Here is a 19,790-nt window from a genome sequence, read left to right as displayed (position 1 = left end):
TGGTAACTACGCGGATTGCAGACCCCTGATCCTATCCACACAACTAACAGCAGCCGTGGAGCATACCTATGATGTTTATAGACGCCTCGTCACAGCCGGAGGACTAAATAAGCCTAAAGCAAGAAAAGGGGAAATCTAAAACTTCCCCAGAGCAGACCCCAAAGGAATAGACAGCCCCCACACATGTATTGACGGTGAGACAAGATGAAAAAACGAACACAGGTAGGAAAATAGGCTGAGCAAACGATGGGGCCCACACTAGCTAGAAAGGACAGGAAAGGAAAGATACTGTCTGCAATCATGCCAAAAAAACCTGTAAAAATGTCCAACATTTCTGATAGCAAAAAATACCCTGAAGTCACTAGACTTCTCCCACTATATCAGTACTCTGGCATATTCTGAGAACAGAGCAAAAAGAGGCCAATCTAATAAGGGACAAAAAGCAAACAGGCACATACAGTGACATAAGAGTGGAAATTCAGCACAGCCCCAGCCGGGGCTGGCTGACCACACCAAAAAAAAAAAAACTGTATAGACCAAACCAAGTCAAATGTGAACATTAGCAAAGACAACTTAGCTTGAGAAGGCAGGAACTGAGCTGGAAACTAAGACCTCAGGAGGCAGGAAAAAAATCACCCGCATGGGAATAGGGAGTAGGCTGTCTTAAATCCAGTCTGAGACTCCAGATGTCCAATCTTCTTCCTCATTATCAGGTGGCAGGTCTCTGTTAATTAGATCAGCTTCACTACCTCCTGTCACCACCAGAGGGAGCCCAGAAAGAGAACTCACAACTCATCTGTCAGCACAACCAGCTCCCTCACCAGAAACCAGAGGCAGACCAGAAAATGAGTTCACAACAGTACCCCCCCTTTGAGGAGGGGTCACCGAACCCTCATCCCCGCCACCAGGCCGATCAGAATGGGCCCGGTGAAAAGCACGAACCAATCTATTGGCATGAATATCGGAGGCAGAGACCCAAGAATTATCCTCCTGGCCATAACCCTTCGATTTGACCAAATACTGGAGTCTCCGTCTAGCCAAACAAGAATCCAGTATTTTCTCTACCTCATATTCCACATTACCTTCAACCAATACAGGGTCAGGAGGCGCCGCCACAGGAACTACTGGCTCAACAAACGTCTTCAGAGATTTGTGAAATACGTTATGGATCTAAAACGTAAATGGAAGAGCCAATCGAAAAGAAACAGGATTAAGAATCTCCAAGATCTTATAAGGTCCAATAAATCTTGGCTTGAACTTTGGAGATGCAGCCTTCATAGAGATATTCTTTGATGACAACCAAACCATATCACCCACTTTAAACCGCGGACCAATGGTCCTATGCCAGTTGGAAAACCGCTGGGCCTTTTCCTGAGAGAGTGACAACTTATCCACCACTTGGTCCGAAATCTGCTGCATTCTCTCTACCACAGTGTCCACACCTAGGCAGGCTGAAGATTCCACTTGCCCTGAAGAAAATCGAGGATGAAACCCAAAGTTACAGAAAAAGAGCGACATTAAAGTGGCAGAACTAGCTCTATTGTTTAGCGCGAATTCGGCCAAGGGCAAAAATGAGACCCAGTCATCCTGATCAGCAGATATAAAACATCTTAAATAGGACTCCAAAGTCTGGTTTGTTCTCTCAGTCTGCTCATTGGTCTGAGGATGAAACGCAGAGGAGAAAGATAACTGAATTCCCAGATTGGAACAAAAGGCTTTCCAGAATCTGGAAACAAACTGGACTCCTCTGTCCGACACAATGTTCTCAGGAATCCCATGCAACCGAACCACCTGTTGTAAAAACAAGGGTACCAACTCTGAGGAAGATGGCAACTTTGGGAGTGGTACAAGATGGACCATCTTCGAAAATCTATCACAAATCACCCAGATAACAGTCATTCTCTGAGAGATAGGAAGATCAGAAATAAAATCCACTGAGATATGGGTCCATGGCCTCTTGGGCACTGGCAGAGGCATCAACAACCCACTAGAACGAGAACAGGGATTAGACCGAGAACAAGTCCCACAGGACTGCACAAAATTCCTGACATCACAAGATAAGTTAGGCCACCAAAAAGACCGACTCACCAAATCTCTGGTACCAAAAATACCTGCATGACCAGCCAATGCGGAGCAATGAACTTCAGACATCACTCTCTTCCTCCACTAGTCAGGAACATACAATTTTCCCATAGGACAACGCTCAGGTTTATCCTCCTGAAATTCCTCCAGGGCGCATCTCAAATCGGGCGAAATGGCAGAAAAAACTACCCCCTCACCTAGGATGGTAGCAGGCTCGGTCACAATAAGAGAATCAGCAAAGAAACTCCTAGAAAGGGCGTCTGCCTTAACATTCTTAGTGCCAGGAAGAAAAGAGACCACAAAATTAAAACGCGTGAAAAACAAGGCCCACCTAGCCTGTCTAGGATTCAAGCGTTTGGCCGACTCCAGATAAATCAAATTCTTGTGGTCGGTGAGGACCACAACTTGATGTCTAGCTCCCTCCAACCAATGTCTCCACTCTTCAAATGCCCATTTCATGGCCAACAATTCCAGATTCCCCAAGTCATAGTTGCGTTCAGATGGGGAGAACTTTCGAGAAAAGAAGGCACAGGGATTCATTTTAGAAGTCACAGGATCTTTTTGGGACAAAACAGCTCCCGCACCAATCTCAGAAGCATCTACCTCCACCTGAAATGGAAGTGAGACATCAGGTTATCGTAAAACCGGAGCAGAAGTGAATCTCTGCTTAAGCTCCTGAAATGCCGAGACAGCCTCTGGAGACCAATCCAGCACATCAGCGCCCTTCTTGGTCAGATGAGTCAGTGGTTTGACAATACCAGAAAAATTACCGATAAATTTACGATAGAAATTATCAAAACCCAAAAACTTCTGGAGAGCCTTCAAAGAAGTGGGCTGAACCCAATCATAAATGGCCTGTACCTTGGCCGGGTCCATTTCAATAGTCGACGGAGACAAAATAAATCCCAAAAATGAAATCCTCTGTACACCAAAGAGGCATTTCGATCCCTTAGCAAACAAGGAATTCTCCCTCAAAATCCGGAACACAGTCCGGACATGTTCCACATGAGAATCCCAATCACTGGAAAAGATCAAAATATCATCCAGATAGATAATCAAAACTTATCCACAAAGTCCCAGAAAATATCATTCATAAAGGATTGGAAGACAGAAGGGGCATTAGTGAGCCCAAAAGGAATCACCAGGTACTCAAAATGTCCCTCCGGAGTATTAAACGCCGTCTTCCATTCATCCCCGTGCTTGATGCGAATAAGATTATGCGCCCCCCTGAGGTCAAGCTTAGTAAACCAGCAGGCACTTTTATCTCTGGAGAATAAATCAGACATCAGGGGTAATGGGTACTGATATTTAACTGTCATCTTGTTAAGGGAACGATAGTCAATACAAGGTCTTAATGAACCATCTTTCTTGGCCACAAAAAAAACCCCCAGCACCTAAGGGTGAAGAGGATGGTCTAATATGACCCTTCTCCAACGACTCCTTAATATAGGAACGCGTAGCATCATGTTCGGGTACTGATAAGTTGAAAAGCCGACCCTTGGGAAATTCACACCCAGGCATCAACTCAATTGCACAGTCATAACTCCTATGAGGAGGCAAAGACGCAGACTTACTTTCACTAAATACATCAGAAAAATCAGCCAAATAATCAGGAATATCATGAGACTGAGGAGAGGTGGAGAAAACAGGAGTGTCCCCAAGAACACACTGACAACCCCAACTCTCCACAGACACAGATTTCCAATCCAAAACTGGATTATGAGTTTGCAACCAGGGAAAACCCAGAACAGTAGTATCATGCAAATTGTGCAGCACCAAAATTTACAGTTTTCTTGGTGGTCTGGGGCAACTCGCATTATCACCTGGGTCCAAAACTGAGGTTTATTCTCCGCCAAAGGAATAGTATCAATACCCCTCAAAGGAATAGGCACCCGCAGAGGTATCATAGGAAAACCACAATGTTTAGCGAAGTCCAAATCCATCAGATTCAAAGCTGCTCCTGAATCTACAAAAGCCTTAGCGGAAAATGTGCATAAGGAGCAGATCAGAGTAATTGCCAAAAGAAACTTAGGTTATACACTGCCCATAGCAAATGTGTGTGCAAATAGTTTCTCTCGTTTAGGGCAGACAGACATAATATGAGAGGCGTCTCCACAGAAAAAAAAAAAACACAGCTTATTACGCCTTCTAAACTCCTGACATTGCGCCCTAGACAAAACCCTATCACATTGCATAGGTTCAGACGTTTGTTCAAAAGATGGCAACGCCTCTCGTGTAGTTTTAAGTTCACGTAAACGCCGATCAACTTGAATGGCTAATGACCTAGAATCCTCAAGACCAAAGGGAACAGGAAATACCACCATCATATCTTTTACGGTCTCTGATAAACCCTTCCGAAAGAGAGCTGTCAATGCACCATCACTCCATGTAGTAAGGACCGCCCACTTTTGGAATTTTTGACAGTATAACTGCAGAATCCTGACCCTGGTTCAATGCCAATAGGGTTTTCTCAGCTTGATCAATAGCATTAGGTTCATCATACAACAACCCCAAGGCTGGAAAAAATGCGTCCACATTAGTCAGAATAGGATTTTCAGGTGTCAGAGGAAAAGCCCAATCCTGAGGATCGCCGCGCAGCAAGGAGATGCCAATTTTAATCTGCTGCACAGAGCTCCCGGATGAGTTAGGCTTCAAGGCAAGAAATAATTTACAATTATTCTTAAAATTCAAAAATTTAGACTGATCCCCAGAAAACACATCAGGAGTAGGGATCTTTGGTTCAACAGCATGTGACTGAGCGGGCGGAAATTCCCCGCACTTTAGCAGCAAGCTCCTCCACACGATCAGACAATTGCTTAATCTCCATTAGAGAAAAAATTCTCCTACGGCCCCAGAGAAAAAGAGGAAAAAAAATACATTAAAAAAAAGAAACTTTTTTTCTTTTTTTTTTTAACAATCTTTTCCTGCTTTTGAGTACCCTAGAATCTGTGGTATGGCTGGTGATTCTGTTATGAAAACCAGAGAGGTTGGTAACTACGCAGATTGCAGACCCCTGATCCTAACCACACAACTAACAGCAGCCGTGGAGCGTACCTACGATGATTCTAGATGCCTCATCACAGCCGGAGGACTAAATAAGCCTAAAGCAAGAAAAGGGGAAAATCTAAAACTGCCCCAGAGCAGACCCCAAAGGAATAGACAGCCCCCAAACATGTATTGACAGTGAGACAAGATGAAAACACGAACACAGGTAGGAAAATAAGCTGAGCAAATGATGGGGCCCACACTATCTAGAAAGAACAGGAAAGGAAAGATACTGTCTGCAATCATGCCAAAAAACCCTGTAAAAATGTCCATCACTTCTGATAGCAAAAAATACCCTGAAGTCACTAGACCTCTCCCACTATATCAGCACTCTGGCATATTCTGAGAACAGAGCAAAAAGAGGCCAATCTAATAAGGGACAAAAAGCAAACTGGCACATACAGTGACATAAGAGTGGAAATTCAGCACAGCCCCAGCCGGGGCTGGCTGACCACACAAAAAACTGTATAGACCAACCAAATCAAATGTGAACATTAGCAAAGACAACTTAGCTTGAGAAGGCAGGAATTAAGCTGGAAACTAAGACCTCAGGAGGAAGGAAAAAAAAATCACCAGCATGGGAATAGGGAGTCGGCTGTCTTAAATCCAGTCTGAGACACCAGATGTCCAATCCTCTTCCTCATTATCAGGTGGCAGGTCTCTGTTAATTAGATCAGCTTCACTACCTCCTGCCACCACCAGAGGGAGCCCGGAAAGAGAACTCACAACTCCTCTGTCAGCACAACCAGCTCCCTCACCAGAAATCAGAGGCAGACCAGAAAATGAGCTCACAACACTGAATGACTTGGGTCAAACTTTTGGGATATCCTTCCACACGCTTCTCACAATAGTTGATAAAAAATTTGGGTCCATTCTTCCTGACAAAACTGGTCTAGTATAACTGATCCAGGTTTGTAGGTCATCTTGTTCGCACCTACTGTACCTTTTCAGCTTTGGCCAGAAATTTTCAATAGGATTGAGATCAGGGCTTTGTGATGGCCACTCCAAAACACTGATTTTGTTATCCTTAAGCCACTTTGTTACCATTTTGGCAGTATGCTTTGCGTCATTATCCATTTGGAAGATCCATTTTCGCCCAAGCTTTAACTTGCTGACTGATGTCTTCAGTATTGCCACATAATTCTGGACCGGGTCACTATATATATATATATATATATATATATATATATATATATATATATATATCTCGCGAGAGAGAGAGGGTTTTTCTTTCATTTTCGAAAGTACAAAAAGTAAAATGGGCAGCCGATGCAAAAATGTGAGCACCCTTGGAGATATCTGTGCTCATATAACTTTGATCAAGGTTTCAAACCTTAATTAGCATGTTAGAGTTATGGCTTGTTCAATATCATCTTTAGGAAAGTCCAGGTGATACAAATTTCCCCACTTTATAAAAACCAGCCTCCTCTAACCTTGTGCCAAAAAACAGAGTCCATGGGTTCTTCTAAGCAGCTGCCTGGCACTCTGAAAATAAAAATAGAAGCAGGAGAAAGCTATAAGAAGATAGAGCGTTTTCAAGTTGCCCTTTCCTCAGATTGAAATGTAATTAGAAAATGTTGGTTAACAGGAACAGTGGAGATTAAGATAAAATATGGAAGACCAAGCAAAATGTCAGTGACAGCTGCTCATAGGACTGCTAAAGCGGCAAATTAGATCCCTCACTTGACCGCAAAAGAAATTCAGAGAGGTTTAGCAGACTCTGGAGTTGTGGTACATTGTTTTACTGTTCAGAGACATCTGCACAAATATGGCCTTCATGGAAGAGTCATCATAAGATAATCTTTCCTGTGTCCTCACCATAAAATTTAGTGTCAAAAGTATGCAAAGGGGGAAGGTTTGTGGAGAGTGACACGTCAGGTCTGGAACACCATTATGAGGAGAGTTAAACAGCTTACATGCTCCTCTGGGAAATTAAATATGCAAATTGTCTCTTCAGAAAGGAAGAGGACTTGAACTCTAGTGCCACCTATTGGAAGTAGGGATGCTACAAGTCAATATCAACCCTTTACCGAGCCTTGCAATATGACTTAAGGTAAAAGTCAAATCAGAATCTCAAGTAGCAGACAGTGTTTAGGGTTATTGCCACTCGTCAGTGCAAAGTATGAGATGTTGTCTAATTTATAAATCAATAATAACTTAGAAAGGATAAGCCTGACACACTTATTCACAAGTACATACTTCTCTTTGAAAAGTCATAAGATCATCACATCCCATAAACTCACTGTAACACACACTATAATTAACCATAATACTCTTTCACACGACCAATCCCAAACATTGCAACACGCCAATCAATAAAACTCACACCCGCTAACTCTTTACACAAACAAACTACACTATTCCACACACTGTGCGCATAATCACAGTCCCACATACTAAGCCACACAGTCTCACATTCACCACATCCTTCTCTTGGGCATACATCCATTCTGATCAGATGTCTACTCTTCTGAACCTATCTAACAGGCAAAATATTGTGCAAGGACATCCATACAATATTTGCTTATTAGACATCCCATGCGTTCCCAAACTCTTCCATGCAACCAAAACGCCATTCCCTCTCAACTCCACAATATTACACTCCACCTCATTCCTACATAATCTTTTCATCATATTCTTAGCCATTTTAAAGTTGTTCATCGGTACACTCAGGAAATCATGCTTCCTCACAAACTTTTCAATCACCTCATACCAGACCGGACACTTGAAAGCAACAAGCACTCTAGCATCCCTCTTTCTCCAACATAAGCCATATAACATCCAACCAGCTGAAAAACTTGCCATATACGCTCCCTTATTTTTTTTTTATTCAACAACATTACTACCATTTTAATATACTGAAGCCCCAAAATCTCAATGTTTGGAAAGGCCATGCCATCATGGTTTCAAGCCTTATAAAGACTCTCTCTCTCTCTCTTTAGTTTCTCCATTTTACTGCTCCAGAAAAAGGTAAAAAACTAACTTCTCCACTGATCACCGATTTTATGATCAAAATATTACCACACAAGTTCAAGTCTCTCAGGTGCCAAAAATTCACCTTATGTTCTATGCTCAATCCACACTCCTCTCAGCTCTCCTTACCTTCCAAATCCTTATCAAATGATACTCCTAGCACTTTAACCCCTTTCCTACATTAGACGTACTATTCCGTCCATGTGACCTGGGACCTAAGTCCCAAGGACGGAATAGTATGTCTAGTGCGATCAGCTGCGCTCACGGGGGAGCGCAGCTGATCGCGGCCGGGTGTCAGCTGATAATCACAGCTGACACCCGGCACTATGTGTCAGGGGCGGTCACGGACCGCCCCCGACACGTTAACCCCTGGCACACTGTGATCAAACACAATCGCAGTGTACCGGGGGTTTAGTGAAGCATCGGAAGGGAGGGGGCTCCCTCCGTGCTTCCCTGAGATCCCCCACAGTAGCGCGATGTCACAGCGATCTGTGATGTGACAGATCAGCGATCTGTCACATGACAGTTATGTCCCCCCTGGGACATTGTAATAAAGTTAAAAAAGTGTAAAAATAATTTATAAAAAAAAAAAATAAAAAACGCTAAATAAATTTAAAAAAAAAAAAAAAAAAAATTATATATATATATATATATATATATATATATATATATATATATATATATATATATATATATATATATATCCCTAATAAATTCATTTTTTGAAAATAAAAAAAAAAAAAATAATAAAAGTACACATATTTGGTATTGCCGCGTCCGTAACGACCCACCCTATAAAACTGTCCCATTAGTTAATCGTTTTAGCGAACCCCTTTAAAAAATAAAAAACAAAGCAAAAAAATAATGCTTTATTATCATACCGCCAAACAAAAATTGCAATAACGCACAATCAAAAAGACAGATATAAATAACCATGGTACCGCTGAAAACGTCATCTTGTCCCGCAAAAAACAAGCTGCCACACAGCATCATCAGCAAAAAAATAAAAAAGTTATAGCTCGCAGAATAAAGCGATGCAAAAATTATTATTTTTTACATAAAATTGTTTTCATTGCATAAAAGCGCCAAAACATAAAAAAAAAAAAAAAAAAAAAAAATGAGGTATCACTCTAACCGTAATGACCCAAAGAATAAAACCGCTTTATCAATTTTACCGCCCGTGGAACGGTGTAAACGCACCCACCAAAAGAAATTCATGAAACGCTGGTTTTTGTTCATTCTGCGCCCCAAAAATCGGAATAAAAAGCGATCAAAAAAATGTCACGTGCCCGAAAATGGTACCAATAAAAACATCAACTCGTCCCGCAAAAAATAAGACCTCACATGACTCGGTGGGTCAAAATTTGGAAAAATTATAGCTCTCAAAATGTGGTGATGCATGAACTATTTTTACAATAAAAAGCGTCTTTTAGCGTGCGACAGCTGCCAAAAATAAAAACCCGCCATAAATAGTAAATCAAACACCCAGTTATCACCCCCTTAGTTATGGAAAAATACTACAATAAAAAAAAGTATTTATTTCCATTTTCCCATTAGGGCTAGGGTTAGGGGTGTGTTGGGGTTAGGGTTGGAGTTAGAATTGGGGGGTTTCCACCGTTTTGGCACATCAGGGGCTTTCCAAACGCGACATGGCGTCCGAACTCAATTTCAGCCAAAAAAGTCAAATGGCGCTGCTTCCCTTCCGAGCTCTGCCATGCGCCCAAATAGTGGTTTACCCCCACATATGGGGTATCAGCGTACTCAGGACAAATTGCACAATAACTTTTGGCATCCTGTTACTCTTGGGAAAATAACAAATGGGGTGAAAAGATAATTTGTGAAAAAAATATGATTTTTTAATTGTACGGCTGTACGTTATAAACTTCTGTGAAGCCCTTGGGGGTTCAAAGTGCTCTCCACATATCTAGATAAGTTCCTTGGGGGCTCTAGTTTCCAAAATGGGGTCAATTGTGGGGGATTTCCACTGTTTAGGCACATCAGGAGCTCTCCAAACTTGACATGGCATATTTCTAAACATTTTCTTACACACAAGCACAACCACATCATTTTTCAGATTCACACAACTTACCACTGTCTCAGATATACTAACATATCTCAGTCAAATGAGCACCCAGAAAATCCCTTGCTTTCACACAGAATTGTAGCAGCAATCCATTTTAACCAGTGTCTTAATCTTTTTAGCACTCTTAATTATGTTTTCCACTTCATCCATATTCACAACCTCATTCAAAATATAACATTCACCACTATCCAACTTATTCTCTAACCCACTCAGCACTACTGTAACAAGACTAGAATCAATCCATTTTTTTCCATATAACTAATAGAACTCACTCATGTCCTTTATCACATGCTCACCTGACACAGAAACGCTTCCTATTCAGGACTTTATCCATATCAACCTTCCTCCTTTTCATTTTCTTAAAAAAGAACCTTATGCATTTCTCGAGATGTTCTATTTTGGTATGATAGATGATTTATTTCTCTTTTTCATCCATAACAAGCTTTAATTCATTCTTTGTCTTAATGAGCAAGTCAGACACAATCATCTCCCTTGCGCCACACTTTCTTAACCAGTCTTATCCACCTGTTCAAATCATTAAATCTGCTCCGATAAATGGCAGCTTTTTATAGCCCCATTTTTTGAAGAATTTTTTGCAACACACCTTAACACAGTACCAACATTCAAGCATACACACAAAATTCCTCTTACAATTCTCCACTCTTTATACTTTAGTTTTAGTTAATTCATCAAATCCTCATCTTCTAACAATTTTAAATTCAACTTCCATACCCCACCCCCATACATACAGTCATCAATCGCACTAAACACACCTTTTGTTCAAAATTCATGCACAACATATTTTTGGAAAATAACATTTTATGTATTCTGGATACAATTAAACTCCTGTCAGCATGGTATGTTGGCGGTGGTGAGATGCCAAATTCAAGAACAGTAGCATCTAGAAAGAAAAAAAAAAAAAAAAAAAATTAGATTGGATATATTTTTACCAGTTATTTCTCAATTCCCCTCTGTGGTGCAATTAAAGTCCCCAACTAAAACTGTGGGCATTTTGTCCTGCTGCTTTTTTTGTCCTTCCCTGGTGGACAGTACACATTAATAATACAAACCCGCCTCCTACTATAGGTAACATGTGCAATTATTCATGTACCCACCTCTAAACCAATCTCCCTATTGCCCAATAATGTCCATACACCATCATTTTTATTAACACATGAGCTGGACCAGACATGCTGTCCATAAGACCAATGCTTATCACTTGGAGAGTCCACAATCCTGCATTCCTAAAGAAAGAAGATATCAGCATTCATTTGATATAATCTAGGACGGTTGCCCTCCTGGATTTGGATCTAATTTGCCTTACATTCAGCGATGCAATGCCCCAACCAGCTTGGGGAGCCATAGCATGATAGTGCTATATAAATGACGACAAACAGGCCACTTCCTCTTCAACCGCTTTGGTCTTCCATCTGGAACAGCAACTCCTCAAATCTGTTTACATTGCAGGAATGCCTAAAAAAAATCAATGCAATATACTAAAGGAACAGAAAAGCGCAATAGGGTCTTATCCGAGTTAATATTAAAAGATTAAAAGAAATTCACTCACCTATTTGTAGGAGAGATCAAGCACATAGGATTCGTGGTCAGCTGCTGCACATCCAAAGGTCAAACCGAGTGACCGCTGATACATCAATTCTTATGGAAATAATTTATGGACTTCCATGTGCTGCTTGACAAAATACAGAATCCCACTTACGGTGAAAGATTAATCATTTATTCCCAATAAATTATTAATCTTTCACCGTAAGTGGGATTCTGTATTTTCTCAAGCAGCGCATGGAAGTCCATAAATTATTTCCATAAGAATTGATAAAAAAAAAAAATCAATGGTGTCAGGAGAGAAGACATTCTGATGCTAACTACATTGTGCAATTCCAGTGAGTCAATCTTCACCGGCGTCTGTCTAATATGTTCTGGGCTTCTTACAGGAAGTTCGAGGCTCCTCGTTCTTGGAGGACTTCGCTGAAGTGAAGTCACCTTGATCTCCAAAACTGCCCAACTCCTCCTCAGTAGCTATCCAAGATACACTGGGGGACTTAAGAGAATGTCCAACTCCCCTCTCTGCAGACATCAGTCTGATGAGGAAGCTCACACTCAACTTCAGCAAGATCCAAACTTGAGACCTCTGTACTGGGAGATTCAGTTTGGGGCTGGACCTCCTCATATGCATCTGTGATTTAACCCCTTCACCCCCAAGGGTGGTTTGCACGTTCATGACCGGGCCAATTTTTACAATTCTGACCACTGTACCTTTATGAGGTCATAACTCTGGAACGCTTCCATGGATCCCGGTGATTCTGACATTGTTTTCTCGTGACATATTGTACTACATGTTAGTGGTAAAATTTCATTCAAATAACTTGCGTTTATTTGTGAAAAAAACGGAAACTGAAATTTTCAAAATTTTTGCCAAATTTTCCAACTTTGAATTTTTATGCCCTTAAATCACAGAGATACGACACACAAAAAACTTGATAACTAACATTTCCAACATGTTTACTTTACATCAGCACAATTTTGGAACCAAAATTTTTTTTTGTTAGGAAGTTAAGGGTTAAAAGTTGACCAGCGATTTCTCATTTTTACAACACCATTTTATTTTTAGGACCACATCACATTTGAAGCCACTTTGAGGGGTCTATATGATAGAAAATACCCAAAAGTGACACCATTCTAAAAACTGCACCCCTTAAGGTGCTCAAAACCACATTCAAGAAGTTTATTAACCCTTTAGGTGCGTCACAGGAATTTTTTTGAATATTTAAAAAAAAAAAATGAACATCTAACTTTTTTTCACAAAAAAAATACTTCAGGTTCAATTTTTTTTATTTTACCAAGGGTAACAGGAGAAATTGGACTGCAAAAGTTATTGTGCAATTTGTCCTGAGTACGCTGATACCTGATTTGTGGGGGGAATGACTGTTTCGGCACGTGGCAGAGCTCAGAATGGAAGGAGCGCCGTTTGACTTTTTCAATGCAAAATTGGCTGGAATTCAGATCGGACGCCATGTCACGTTTAGGTACATCAGGGACTCTCCAAACAGTGGAAACCCCCTACAAGTGACCCCATTTTGGACACTAGACCCCCTCCCACAGAACTTATCTAGATGTGTGGTGAGCACTTTGAACCCCCAAGTGCTTCACGGAAGTTTATAACGCTTGGACGTGAAAATAAAAAAATCATTTTTTTCCACAAAAATGATATTTTTGCCCCCAATTTTTTATTTTCCTAAGGGTAACAGGAGAAATTGGACCCCAAAAATTGTTTTGCAATTTGTCCTGAGTAGGCTGATACCCTACATATGGGGGTAAAACACTGTTTGGGCGGATGGCAGAGCTTGGAAGGGAAGGAGCACCATTTGACTTTTTCAACTCAGAATTGGCTGGAATTGAGATCAGACGCCATGTTGCATTTGGAGAGCCCCTGATGTGCCCAAACAGTGGAAACCCCCAATTCTAACTCCAACCCGAACCCCAACACACCCCTAACCCTAACGGAAAAATGGAAATAAATACATTTTTTTTTTTATTTTATTATTTTTCCCTAACGAAGGGGGTGATAACGGGGGGGTTTGATTTACTATTTATGGCTGTTTTTATGTTTGGCGGCTGTCGCACACTAAAAGACACTTTTTATTGTAAAAATAGTTTTTGCATCACCACATATTGAGAGCTATAATTTTTCCGTATTTTGACCCACCGAGTCATGTGAGGTCTTATTTTTTGCGGGATGAGTTGACGTTTTTATCGGTACCATTTTCGGGCACGTGACATTTTTTGATCGCTTTTTATTCCGATTTTTGGAACACAGAATGAACAAAAACCAGCGTTTCGTGAATTTCTTTTGGGTGGTGCATTTACACCGTTCAGCCTGCGGTAAAATTGATAAAGTGGTTTTATTCTTCGGGTCAGTACGGTTACAGCGATACCTCATTTAGGTCGTTTTATGTTTTGTCGGTTTTATGCAATGAAAACTATTTTATATAAAAAATAATTATTTTTGTATCGCTTTATTCTGCTAGCTATAACTTTATTTTTGCGCTGATGATGCTGTGTGGCGGCTCGTTTTTTGCGGGACAAGATGACGTTTTCAGCGGTACCATGGATATTTATATGCGTCTTTTTGATCGCGCGTTATTGCACTTTTTGTTTGGCGGTATGATAAATTATTTTTTGCTTCGTTTTTTATTTTTATTTTTTAAGGGGTTCACTAAAGGGGTTAACTAATGGGACAGTTTTATAGGGCGGGTCGTTACGGACGCGGCAATACCTAATATGTGTACTTTTATTGTTTTTTTTATTTTCAAAAAATGAATTGGGGAATATTTTTTTTTTTTTACTAATTTATTTAGCGATTTTTTTAAAATTATTTTTACACTTTTTTTTACTTTATTACATAGTCCCAGGTGGGACATCACTGTCCTGTGACAGATCGCTGATCTGTCACATCACAGATCACTGTGACAGATCAGCTATTTGTCACAGGCAGTGCCGAAGGCTTCCTCATGCCTGCGCTTTGCGGGCACTGAGGAAGCCAGCTTCCTGCAGACCCCCGAAGGCCCCCGTCGCCATCTTGGATTCGGGGGCCTGCAGGGAAAGAGACCCCCCGCAGCAGCGCTGCACATTGCGCTGCCGTGGAGGGCTCAGGGAAGCACAGAGGGAGCCCCCTCCCTGCCGATGCTTCCCTTTAACTCCCGGTACACCGCGATCGTGTTTGATCGCGGTGTGCAAGGGGTTAACGTGTCGGGGGCGGTCCGTGACCGCCCCTGACACATTGTGCCGGGTGTCAGCTGTGATAATCAGCTGACACCCGGCCGCGATCAGCGGCGCTCACCACGTGGGCACCGCTGATCGCGGTAGACGTACTATCCCGTCCATGGGCATAGGGGCTCGGGTCCCATGGATGGGATAGTACATCGGATGTCAGAAAGGGGTTAAGGAGGCTCAGGTTCCACATTAAAATATGAGACTGTAACCTGTGGAATGTCCACAACAGCAGTAGGGGGCACTGGCACCCCACCTGAGACTTCAGCATAAAAACCTAGGACTGCTTGCAGCCTTACAGTACCGATACTTATGATTGCCCTCCTGACTGCAAGTATTGCACATAACATGATTTGCACACAGTCTTTTGCCATTTGGCCAGAACCTTAACAATTCCTGTAAGTTGGCATCTCTCTGAAACAATCCTGGGTACGATCAAAATTCTTACAACTCCTGCAGTACATTACATAGTAATAATAATAAATTTTATTTCTATAGCGCCGACATAATCTGCAGCACTTTACATTTCAGAGGGGACTTGTACAGACAATAGACATTACAGCATAACAATAATCACATAGATCATAACAGATACCAAGAGGAATGAGAGCCCTGCTCGCAAGCTTACAATCTATGAGGAAAAAAAAGGGAGACACGAAAGGTGGGTGGTAACAGTTGCACTGATTGTATGGACCAGCCATAATGTTAAGTGTGTAACAGTACAGACACAGAGGGCTAATAGATGCATAAAGCATGTGGGAACATGATGCGGGGAACCTGGCTATGGTAAAAACTTTTGGCTGTGCCACACAGGGATAGATTAGGTTAATGTGTTGAGGCGGTAGGCCAGTCTGAATAAATGAGTTTTAAGGGCACGCTTAAAATTGTGGGGATTGGGGACTAATCGTATTGACCTGGGAAGTGCATTCCAAAGAATTGGCGCAGCACGTGTATAGTAACATAGTCTTCCTTCAACCTTAATAACTAAGTCCATCTAGTTCAAGCCATATCCTATCCTAACATGTTGATCCAGAGGAAGGCAAAAAAAAAAACCCATGTGGCAAACGGTAAGCTTCACATTGGGGAAAAAAATTCCTTCGCGACTCCACATACGGCAATCAGACTAGCTCCCTGGATCAACGCAATATTCATGAAACTAGTGTATATACCGTGTAATATTATACTTTTCAAGAAAGGCATCAAGTCCCTTCTTAAATTTTAGTAGGGAATCACTCATTACAACATCATATGGCAGAGAGTTCCATAGTCTCACTGCTCTTACAGTAAAGAATCCGCGTCTGTGATTATGCTTAAACCTTCTTTCCTCCAGACGTAGAGGATGCCCCCTTGTCCCCGTCACAGGTCTTAGGCTGGGTTCACACGTAGCGGAATTCCATTCCGCGGGAAAATGGCATTTTAAATTCCCGCGGAAAAACTAGCGATTTGCAAACGTAATTAGCTTGCAGAATGCTAGCGTTTTCCAAGCAATCTCTAGCATCACTTGGAAAACTGATTGACAGGTTGGTCACACTCGTCAAACATAGTGTTTGACGAGTGTGACCAACTTTTTACTATTGAGGCTGCCTATGCAGCGTCAGTAGTAAAAAGATCTTATGTTAAAAATAATAAACAGGGCAGGTCCCGTTCCCAGTGATGCATTGCGGCAATAACCTTTGATGATGTCGCGGTCTCGCGAGACCGCTACAGCATTGCGAGATGCGACGTCAGCAAAGGTCATCGCAATGCATTACTCAGAACGGGAGCTGCCGCGTGTATCGCTGAAGTCTGGGGACGCTGCGAGGGACATCGGAAGGTGAATATAACCCGAATTTTTATTTTAATTCTATTTTTTACAGGGATATGGTACCCAGAGCCCGGAGGACAGTCTCCTCTCCTCCGGACCGTGGGTACCATCCGCAAATGTTCTGCTTACTTTTCACATGGTGGGCACAGCCACATGCGGAAAGTAAACAGAACAATGCATTCCTATGGGTGCAGAATCGCTGCGATTCCGCAAAATAATGAGCATGCTGGGGATTTTTCCGCTATGCGATTCCGCTGCCGGAAAATCCGCAGCATTAGCACAGCATTGCAAAATCCCATAGGAATGCATGGGATGCTGTTTTTTTTGCGTTTTCGTGGTAAAAACCGTGGCGAAAATACCTAAACGCGTGAAGGCAGCCCAAGAGTAAAAAGATTAGAAAGGTCTTTGTACTGTCCCTGCATATATTTATACATTGTAATAAGATCACCCCTAAGCTTTCGATTTTCCAAACTAAATAACCCCAGGTGTAATAACCTGTCTTGGTATTGCAGACCCCCCAGTTCCCTAATAACCTTGGTCACTCTTCTCTGCACCCGCTCCAGTTCAGCTATGTCTTTCTTATACACCGGAGACTAGAACTGTACACAGTATTCTAAGTGTGGTCGCACTAGTGACATATTTAGAGGTAAAATTATGTTCTCCTCATGAGCATCTATGCCTCTTTTAATGCATCCCATTATTTTATTTTCTTTTGCAGCAGCTGTCTGACACTGGCAATTGGAGCATCATGGAAAAAATAAAAAACACTATTCTTCCCAATTGAAAAATTAGAAGGGGTAATGGATGCCTCCCGGGCTTTTGGGATCTGCACCAAATCTCTCAAAAAATATGTACTTCCCGGTCCAGAGCCCTTATCGATTCAGGACCCCGTGAGAGTACTGAACATAAATGCAGTGTCTTTAAAAATAATGTAATGTCATCCAGGTACATAAAAGGGTTTTGCATAAAAACTGCAAGTGGGACATCCCCTTTGGAGTAAAACACAGTATAGGTAAGACCTTCCAGCAAACAAATTCTGGCAAGCAGCCATAAATGATAGCACCAGCACATACCTGCCCTCCCTCCTGAACTCATGCAGGCATATTATCTCAGACTTCCAAATCTTTAAGATGTCATAAAACACCATGTTGCCCAAATATCCCAGCAAAAAATGCATCTTATGTTCAGCTATGTCAATACTGAATCCATTTTTGACATGACTATCATCAATCCCAGAGAATAGAAGCTTAACTTCCATCATCCACAGTTTCCAGGATCTCCCTCCCGATTCCTCCTGGCTGTCCCCCAAAAGCAGCAACCAGGTTAAGCCACCGAACTGGTGATGCCAGAATGCCAAAAGACAGCAAAAGTGGTGATGGTTCTAATACAGAGGTCATTTGTAAGTTTAAAAAACGGCGGCACCTGATCAAATATCAGTGAGTTAATTGATGCTTAGCGATAGGGTCTTTTTTTCTTAGAGATTGTAGGATGTCTTTTCTGAGTATACCTTTGGTTTGTTATACTAGAATAAATATGAACCATGATGATGAGAAGTTGAAACAACAAGGTTTAAGTTGATGAGCTTATATTCAGTTGTTTATAACTAACATGACTGATAAAAAAAACAAAAACAAAAAAAAAAAGACACTATCTGCAAATTGAGATTCTGATTTGGCTTTAATCCTAAGTCATATTGCAAGGCTTGTTAAAGGGTCCAATATTGACTTTTAGGACTGCTACTTCCAATAGGTGGTAATAGAGTTCAAGTCCTCTTTCTCTCTGAAGAGGAAGTATGCAAAAGAACATCTAAACAAGTCTAGTACAGTTTGGGAACAAGTCTTGTGGACTGATTAAGTTAAAATAGAACTCTTTGACCAAAATGATCAAAGGTATATGTGGAGAAAAATGGCACAGAATTTCAAGAAAACATCTCATCAACCATGGATCAATCATGCTTTGGGGTTGTGTTGAAGCCAATGGCACGAGGAACATGTCACGGGTAGAGGGAAACACGGATTCAATGAAATTTAACAAATTCTTGATGCAAACATAACACAATCTGTAAAAAAGCTGAAGTCAGTCTTATTCCCTCTCAAAATTCCTCATACGGTCCATCAATGTAGTATGTCCGCCGCTAAGTATAGGGAGGCATGACAAAGTAAACATTATTTCTTTGGAATCTTGAAGGGATTTCAATCAGCACTTCAATTAACATGCATTTTTAAAAGTTGGTTGATGCAACAGTTTCCAAGCACATTGCTATATAACACTGTTCCAGGGAGAAGTAGATAGTAAGATTTTAACCAGGCTCCTTCTTTTCATATAATGCTTCCAGGCAAACATACATGAAGTCTTTTCACAGACAATTTCTCTTCACACAGCATCTTTACACAGAGCAGAACTGTACTTTATCATGCAGTGAGGGGGGATGAGTCCTGTGCTAGTTCTCTCTCACTCTTATCTTGTAAAACAGAAATTGCTCCTGGATAGAGTTGAGCGACTTTGGTCGGATCGGGTTTCATGAAACATAATTTGTTGTTTCAGATGAAACTGGTCCGACTAAGGCAAAAAAAGTCGGAGTTTCGTCCGAAACCCGACTCCAATGCAAGTCAATGGGGAATAAAAGTCGGCATTGAGCGGATGAATGTCATCCGTTCAATGCCGACTTTTATTCCCCATTGATTTGCATTGGGGTCAGGTTTCGGACGAAACTCCGACTTTTTTTGCCTTAGTCGGACCAGTTTCATCTGAAACAACAAATTTTGTTTCATGAAACCCGATCCAACCAAAGTCGCTCAACTCTACTGCTGGACTGTACTGACTGCTTCCATACAGTAACGTCTCTGAACTAGCTGGCCTCTGCAGCTTGACTTGGTTCAACACACACATGTCTTTATCTGATACTGTTTCTTCTTGCAGATCCCAGACACAACTACTGCTTTCAAGTAACATCTGGAGCCATGCTAACCACTCCCTGTCCTTTCTTCTATAACCACTTTAACTCCACTAGTTGCTGGA

At 41.5% G+C, this 19,790-nt stretch overlaps 1 protein-coding gene across 1 annotated transcript in view; it reads left to right on the top strand.

Annotated features, from left to right (window-relative positions):
- The window catches only part of LOC141088480 (multidrug and toxin extrusion protein 2-like), a 167,350-nt gene that overhangs the window by 109,994 nt on the left and 37,566 nt on the right, over positions 1–19,790 (top strand). The window lies entirely within an intron of this gene.

Source organism: Dendrobates tinctorius, unplaced genomic scaffold (assembly GCF_039654945.1).
Source record: "Dendrobates tinctorius isolate UK_male_01 unplaced genomic scaffold, ASM3965494v1 ptg000007l, whole genome shotgun sequence".
Lineage (NCBI taxonomy): Eukaryota > Metazoa > Chordata > Amphibia > Anura > Dendrobatidae > Dendrobates > Dendrobates tinctorius.
The sequence above is the reverse complement of the archived record's forward strand: the minus strand, read 5'-3'. Positions and strand labels throughout refer to the sequence as shown.